The sequence below is a fragment of the Barbus barbus genome (genome assembly GCF_936440315.1).
Source record: "Barbus barbus genome assembly, chromosome: 21".
NCBI classification, from domain to species: Eukaryota; Metazoa; Chordata; class Actinopteri; order Cypriniformes; family Cyprinidae; genus Barbus; species Barbus barbus.
Window position 1 is genome coordinate 5,346,184 of NC_136749.1, and position 9,132 is coordinate 5,355,315.

Sequence of the window (9,132 nt, forward strand, 5' to 3'; positions counted from 1 at the left end):
CAAACAGAAAATTGTAAACATAAAACATCATATCACTTTAAACTTACACTGACTATCCATATTAGCAATATAAACAACACAGCTATATGGCTGGACAATGGATTCAACTATGTGGGTGCTGTGATTAACTTTTAAAAGTAAAAAAATAAAAAAAACGCAAAACTGAAGCAGTCTGTGAGAAGGACACACAATGTTTCAATCTCTGTCAATCACTCTGATATGCAATTAAAATGAGTGCACTGACTGAGTGCTGTCTGTCACTGTCTTTAATCACTTCTATGCATAACTGTATGGTAGTTAATGCCACATGCACTGTAGTATTAAGTTCTATATTGAAAGCTAAATTTTCAAATGAAAATAGCAATAACGTGATCGTTTTATAAAGTATGCGTATAATGTGTTAAGGGCTTTCGCTGAAGGAAACAGCTGTGGTGTGATGAGTGGTGAATGCAGCGAAAACTTTACAGAAGATTGGAAACCGATTGCTCTCCCATGACTTTTTGTAAACTGTATTTAAGACAAAGAACTGCACAGATGTAGATATTATAACAATCTATTGATAAACACACACCTTGTCCTCTCCTCTGCGCCACCGCAGTCTGTGGATTGAAGAATGCGCAGAAAGATGGGGAGGAGCCGAAGTATGCTGCCGTTTGAAATTTAAAGGGAAAGAATCGCAAGATTTTTAGGGGGGCTGAGCAGAAATTTATGACCTAGCAACGCCCATGACGATGACAAGCCAGAATGAAAACGAGCCGAAATGAAATAGGAGTAACGAGGCTATTTTTAAAATGTAAGGAGTAGAAAGTACAGATAATTGCGTGAAAATGTAAGGAGTAGAAGTAAAAAGTCGGCTGAAAAATAATTACTCCAGTAAAGTATAGATACCCAAAATTTCTACTTAAGTAAGGTAACGAAGTATTTGTACTTCGTTACTTGACACCTCTGCACAAAAGTGAGTACACCCCTAAATGAAAATATCCAAATTGGGCCCAATTAGCCATTTTCTCTCCCCGGTGTCATGTGAATCGTTAGTGTTACGAGGTCTCAGGTGTGAATGGGGAGCATGTGTGTTAAATTTGGTGTTATCACTCTCACTTTCTCATACTGGTCACTGGAAGTTCAACATGGCACCTCATGGCAAAGAACTCTCTGAGGATCTGAAAAAAAGAATTGTTGCTCTACATAAAGATGGCGTAGCCCAGTGGTTCTCAAACTTTTTACACCAAGTACCACCTCAGAAAATATTTGGCTTTCCAAGTACCACCATTATGACCAACATTAAAATGCAGTAGCAGTATGCACAGTTAAGAAAAAAAATAAAATAAAAATTTTTACTTTTAAGTAGCTACAATACAGTTTCATTTAATCTTTAACTACAGTACAGTTTTTATTTAACTTTTAAATGGAGAACTTGCTGTGAGCACTTGAGAGGGCAGTATATTTTTGTTTTTTTCAGTTGAGACACTGTGGTTGCTATGATATGAAATATCCACTGAAGTAATATGGCAGACGCATCGTGAATGAAATGTTTCTCCAAGCATTATTTTTCATAAAAATATTATGGTACTCCGGCAATGCCATTTGGTAGACATAAATACTCGGAGACAAGCAATATTAACTTCTCCATTGTTGTTCAGTCGTAGTACAAGTAGGGTGTGATGTATTAGTCCTGCCCCTCCTCCACTATGATTGGTTAGCTGACAAAAAAAGTGACAGTGATGAGCGCTAAGTTTTACCCAAAGATGAACATTCTTCAACTCTCGGCACCGAGAAAAAAACGCACAAGTGCTCAGCATGAAAAAGACGCTCCCACTTAAAACAATTTAAAAAAATTTGCTAGCCTCGGGGAAAAAAAAAAACGCTTTTGCCTAATTTATATTTAATTCAGAGATTCCTCTGCGTACCACTAGAGGAAGCTCACATACCACTAGTGGTACGCTTACTACACTTTGAGAACCACTGGTGTACGCTATAAGAAGATTTCCAAGACCCTGAAACTGAGCTGCAGCACGGTGGTCAAGACCATACAGTGGTTTAACAGGACAGGTTCCACTCAGAACAAGCCTCGTCATGGTCAACCAAAGAAGTTGAGAGCACGTGCTCAGCGTCATATCTAGAGGTTGTGTTTGGGAAATAGACGTATGAGTGCTGCCAGCATTGCTGCAGAGGTTGAAGGGGTGGGGGGTAAGCCTGTCAGTGCTCAGACCATACGCTGCACACTGCATCAAATTGGTCTGCATGGCTGTCATCCCAGAAGGAAACCTCTTCTAAAGATGATGCACAAGAAAGCCTGCAAACAGTTTGCTGAAAATTACTGGAACCATGTCCTGTGGTCTGATGAGACCAAGATAAACTTATTTGACTCAGATGGTGTCAAGCGTGTGTGGCGGCAACCAGCTGAGGAGTACAAAGACAAGTGTGTCTTGCCTACAGTCAAGCATGGTGGTTGGAGTGTCATGGTCTGGGGCTGCATGAGAGCTGCCGACACTGGGGAGCTACAGTTCATTGAGGGAACCATGAATGCCAACATGTACTGTGACAAACTGAAGTAGAGACTGGGCCGCAGGGCAGTATTCCAACATGATAACGACCCCAAACACACCTCCAAGACGACTACTGTCGGCATCCTCAAATGGAAGGTGGAGGAGCGCAAGGTCTCTAGCATCCACCAGCTCTGTGATGTCGTCCAGTGGCAACCTGTGAAGCTCTGGTGAACTCCATGCCCAAGAGGATTAAGGCAGTGCTAGAAAATAATGGTGGCCACACAAAATATTGACACTTTGGGCCCAATTTGGACATTTTCACTTAGGGGTTTACTCCCTTTTGTGGCCAGCAGTTTAGACATTAATGGCTGTGTGTTGAGTTATTTTGAGGGGACAGCAAGTTATACAAGCTGTACACTCACTACTTTACATTGTAGCAAAGTGTCATTTCTTCAGTGTTGTCACATGAAAAGATATAATAAAATATTTACAAAAATGTGAGGAGTGCACTCACTTCTGTGAGATACTGTATACACACACACACACACACACACACACACACAAGTAGTCAACATTTGAAGTGGATCAAAAAAGTTCATCAAAGTTGTCCTAAGACAAGAATGGGTATTGTTTTGGTTTTAGGACAACTTTGATGAAAGGTTTTGATCCACTTCAAATGTTGACTTCTTGTTAGCATTTTAGCATACACACAGCATACACACACAAACACACACACACATATATATATATATATATATATATATATATATATATTATGTGTTTGTGTGTGTATGCTAACATTTCTCATTTCCGTTTAGTTCAAGTTCGAAAATTAAACTTATATAGAAATACTTTTAAAAAATCCAATAAAATGACAAAAACATACAACAAACTTACTGAAAATTTAACTAAAACTAAAATGAAAATAGAAAAAAAAATCGAACTCAAAATATTAACAAAAACTATAATAGTACATCAATAAAAAGCAGTGCTGTGCATCCGCCCTTTTCCCTTGAGCTCTTTAATTATACACACAGCGCTGGCTGATGGTGCTACAGGATTCCTGTGCTTGTGTTATCTGGACTGTATGAGAGCTGCTGGGATGGTGTCTCCATTCACTGTTTAGATTTTCTCCACCAATTCTCTGATTCAATTAGACTAGTGTTACTGAAAAAAGGGGAAAAGATAACAGTTATAGAGTTACTCGTTGAGTTTAAATTTCCTTTATTAGTTTCTCAGCTCTAATTAAGCTTTGAGTCCTAAAGATGGCCAGTGAAACAGATATGGATGTCTAATAAGCTTACACTGTCTCCCTCTCAGTTTACAAGACTCTTTTTTTCTTGTTCTCTTTTTTAACGAATACCTGCCCTCGGTGTCAGCTGAGAGGACGACACAATACGGATTAATATGGCAGCATTCCAGAGAAACCTTCTTCAGAAATCTTTCCACTCATTTTCCTCCTCAACTACTGGCTACGACAAAAATCTTAATGAGTATTTTTGTCTTGTTTTTCTTCTTTTCAGCATAAACACCAATCTTACATGTATGCTTAATACAAGATAATAAAAATCCCAATAGGGTTACAAAAATAATCACAATAGATCTCTAAAAAACAACAAGTCTTAGAAGTCTTTCCACTCACTTTCCTTCTGAACAACTCAAGACAATGCTGTAAAAAAATAATAATAATCATAATCACAAGACAGCTCTTAAGTTTTGCTTCTCAATAAATGTAGACAGTGTTATTATGTTTGCAGTGAATAAAGTTCCCTAGAGCCTGGCCTTCTAACATCCACAAACACAGTCTATCTGCCTGATTTTTACTCTGTGCTGGTGACAGAACATTTGCTCTGTGACTCTTACCTACAGTGTGTGTAACTAAAGATGTCTGTTCTGGCAGCCAACACCTCACACCACGTACCTCACATAAAAAATTAAAGGTTCTCACTTACACATAATAATGCCCAAATCGCTGTCTCATCAATAAATAGCCAAGATGAAAGGAGAGAGCAGGAGACAGTGAGATAAAGGTGGTCTATATCATTTAGATATAAAATGATTTAACCTTCTTACTGCATCATTCTGAAAGAGTATGGCTATGCTTTGAATAGAATAATAAGAGTCTATATGATATTTCAAACATTGCCCTCAAGTACTGAATGTATTTAGTCAAACCATGTGTACTTATGGGAGGGAACTGAAACTATAGGCAAATATTTAAGAAGCATTGTGAAAGTATCCATTTACCAAACCCTCAACCTGCACTTTTGAATAAATCTCAGAGATATGAATGAAGACTTGTGATAAAAACAAGTACCTGCAACCTTGCCTAAATACAAGCCATAAAAAGACACTAAATGGGATATTTTTTGGAACAGGTCCATTAAACAAATAATACCACACAGCAAAATATCTGTTTAATTGTGCATAGTAGCGAAATAGGCTTATAAATATATAGGCCTATGAGTGTACAAATAATGTAATTAATGTAGACATTAATACTGTTTTTCAGCAAAGACATATTGAATTGGTCAGAGATGACAGAAAAGACATTTGCAAGGTAAGATTTCTCTTCCAAATAATGCTGTTCTTATGGATTTTTGATTTATCAAAGAAATCAATGCTTGAGTAGCAAATCTGCATATTAAAATTATTTCTGAAGGATCATGTAACACTGAAGACTGAAGTAATGATGCTGAAAATTTAGCTTTGCATCACACAAATAAATAACTTTTTAATATATATATATAAAATAGAAAACTGTTATTTTAAATTATAATAATAATATTTCATATTTTTACTGTGATTAAATAAATGCAGCAGTAGCTTCTGTCAAAAACACAAATAAATCTTACCGACCATAAACTTTTGAATGGTGGCGTACTTAAAGACTAAGATTAGTCTTATAATCTCATGATATATCTAATTCGTGATGACCTTACATTCCTAGTTGCAATTTGACTGGCACTGACACTGTGAGAACAAAACTTGAACTGAATTGAGTTCATAATGACACTATTGTCTTCTGCTTTATAGCTGAATTTAATATGTTCATAATTGATTAATTTGCTGAATAATGACACTGCTGTCTTCAGAAGGGCTAAACTTGTTTCATAATGAACGAACTAAATGCATTAATTGAATTGAACAGAATCAACACTGAACTGACTAGAGTCTTGCTACAGCTGCTTTACTGCAGAATTTGGATGTGCTTCATTTTTTAAGTTTGCATTATTGATTCTGTTACTTTCCTTTTAAATTCTATAAAGCTGCTTTGAAACTATTTGTATTGTATACAGCACTATAAAAATAAAGGTGACTTTACTTGGTAGAAGCTAGCCTTCTAATTAGGCACAAGCCTTGCTCATGGTTACTCAAAACCCGTGAAGAAATGTAAAAAACAAACAAAAAAATAATAATAAATTGAGAACCACCAATTGTGCAGCACCCATGCTTACTTATAGTTTGAGCAACTTTACAGAACATACATACACCACAATGTGCATATCTATAGCTTGTGGCACACGGTCATCACTCATTTTCTATTTAGTCTTGTTTGTGTCCTATCTCTCCTTCCTTTCTTCTAACTTTGTCTGCGGCTTGGACTATGAGTAACAGCTCGCTGGCCATCTGAAAGTTAGTCACCTCTACGACTCCACTTCCCCTCGCTGGAGAAAAAGGGAAGCCTTTTCTTCCTCTGCCTAGGCTTCTCCTTTTGCTGCAGCCTAGACCCCAATAAACAATGCCTTCTCCACAAATTCATATTGTGGGAGCCGCAGATCAAAGAGTGGAGCGTAACATGAGTCAATGGACAGTGGGTAAACAGGCATGCGCGCTCAATGCTGCTCTTTATGCTGGAGGAGAGAGAGAATGCATGACGGGGAGGAAGACTTCAAAGTGACACACCTCTGTCTTCACTGGCCCATTAAACTCGAGTCGGGGGGAGGGGGTGCTTGATTTCACATGAGATGTGTAAGGTGCTTTTTAGCATATGCAGTGGGAATAGTGAGAGTCTGTGGGAGAGAGAGAGCGTGGGCTTGTCTTATTGCTGATGGTGCTGGTGTATTCTGGGAATGCTTCAAAGATCATTCACAAAGGACATGTGGTGAGCGAGAGAGAGGAGAACCATATGAGAAATAGAAAGAGAGAGAGAGATTGTAATGGAAAACCCCTAAATTACCCAGTCACAATAGGATGTTTAACCACGCAATAATTCAGGAGTGCGTTTTCCTTACAATGTTGGAAACTCTGTGCTGAACCACTGTAGTACGATGCAGTTTTGGAGAAACTAAAGGGATAGTTCACCCAAAAATTTTAATTCTGTCATTAATTACTCACCCTCATGTCATTCCAAACCTGTAAGACCTTCGTTCATCTTCGGAACACAAATGAAGATATTTTTGATGCATTCCGAGAGCTCACTGACCCTCCCATAGACAGCAAGGATCCTAACACGATCAAGGTCCAGAAACGTAGTAAGGACATCGTTAAAATAATCCATGTGACATCAGGGGTTCCACCGTAATTTTACGAAGCTACGAGAATAATTTTTGTGTGCAAAGAAAACAAAAATAACGACTTTATTCGACAATTCATCTCCTCCATGTCACCCTGGTGCCATTTTGGAGAGTATCACATAAACACAGGGTGATGCAGAGGAGACGAATTGTTGAATAAAGTCGTTATTTTTGCTTTATTTTTAGAGTAATTAATGACAAAACTTTCATTTTTGGGTGAACAAACCGTAGTCAAACCGTATTAACATGGTTGCAATTCTGTCATAATTACTAATAAATCCTGTTTCAATGGGGATTGACCTATACTGACCTGAGAATCATTTTCTTTGATAAAATTTCAGCAATCAAATCGTGTGTTTTCTATCAGTGGTCACACTTTAGTTTGGGGACAAATTCTCTCTATTAACTAACTGTTAACTATGACTGTTAATAAACTCCTTATTTGCTGTTTATTAATAGTTAGTAAGGTAGTAGTTAAGTTTATGTGTGTTGGGTGAATTAAGGGATCTAAAATATGGTCATGCAGAATAAGGCATTTATATGTGCTTTATAAGTACAAATAAACAGCCAATATGCTAGTAATATGCATGCTAATAAGCAACTAGTTAATGGTGAGAACTGGTCCCTAAACTAAAGTGTTACCCTGTCAGCTATTTTAGCAAAAAGGTCTGTTTTTTTTTGCAATTCAGTTTGATTCATTCAGACAGTTCACACTGCACTGAATGCACATGCATTGGAATAGTAACAGGATGTTTTATAAGACAGAAAACAAAAGGAGCACTGGATGAGAGGTGCATGTAACTACAATCCACTGTATGAAATAAGACATTGATTGCTTTTGTTTTTTCATCTTTCATTTACCAACCTTGAAAAAGCTCTTTATTGTATGTGCATCTCGGAAATGTCTAAGTGCTGCAGCTGGAAACAAAGAACCCCCCCCCCCTCCCCCCCCCAAAAAAAACATTTGGGCACACTTTTTTGATGAGGGGCCTGTGCCGTGTACTGATGAACGGTTATAACCACACAAGTAGAAATTCTACTCAAAATACTATTTCAGACCTGAGACATATCTTGAGACCAACAAGAATTGGGAGTAAACTCTTTTGACTTGAGTAAGCAACTTGGGTGTGGAAGCAACCACCCAGAACACCCTAATAACCACCAAGCAGTGGCCTAGCAACCCTCCAGAACACCTTAGCAGCTGCACAGCAGTGTGCTAAAAGCAATCCTGAACTCTGTAGAAACCAGAGAGCTGTACTCATTCATCTCAACAGCAGGTCTTTAGCTGCCATGTGACACCCTCAGAACCTGCAATGTGCATGCTGCCATCTTTGCTCATGGGCACATTTGTTTTGAGCCAATCACCTGAGCTATAAATGCCACAAGAATGCACATTGTCCCAAGCCCATCTCTATTGTTGGTGTACGAGCCATCATCAAAGATAGCAGAGAAACATAATATTTCACACTTTCAAGAGCCCTCCATATTACACTTGGTTACTGGTACTAGTGCTATGATCATTTCTAAATGTTTTTTATTTTTTTATTAAAAAAGATTTTGATTTTGCTGTGGTTTTTCACAGATTCGCCATGTCGACCAAAAGAAAGCTGCTTGGTTTGAAAGTAAATGCTCTGTGAGCTGGGCTTTATGCATTGCTATACAATGGACAATGTGCTAACACTTTAGAATAGGGAACACTTATTCACTATTAACTACGAATTTTCCCTCAATACATTCCTAATTTGCTGCTTATTATTAGTTAGTAAGGTAGTTGTTAAGTTTAGGTATTCGGTAGGATTAGGGATGTAGAATAAGGTCATGCAGAAAAAGGCATTAACGTGCTTAATTACTACGAATAAATGGCTAATATTCTAGTAGTACTTGACTGAGACAGTTAGCGGGACCTTTTTTTCTCTGCTATTTTTAAAGACATATCTTAATGATGTACCATTTAAAGTCTATAAAATTATTGATGACGCTTTAGTATATAGGGACCAATTCTCACTATTAATTAGTTGCTTATTAGCATGCCTATTATTAACATATTGGATATTTATTAGCACTTATAAAACACATTCTGCATGACCATATTCTACATCCCTAATCCTACCCAATACCTAAACTTAACA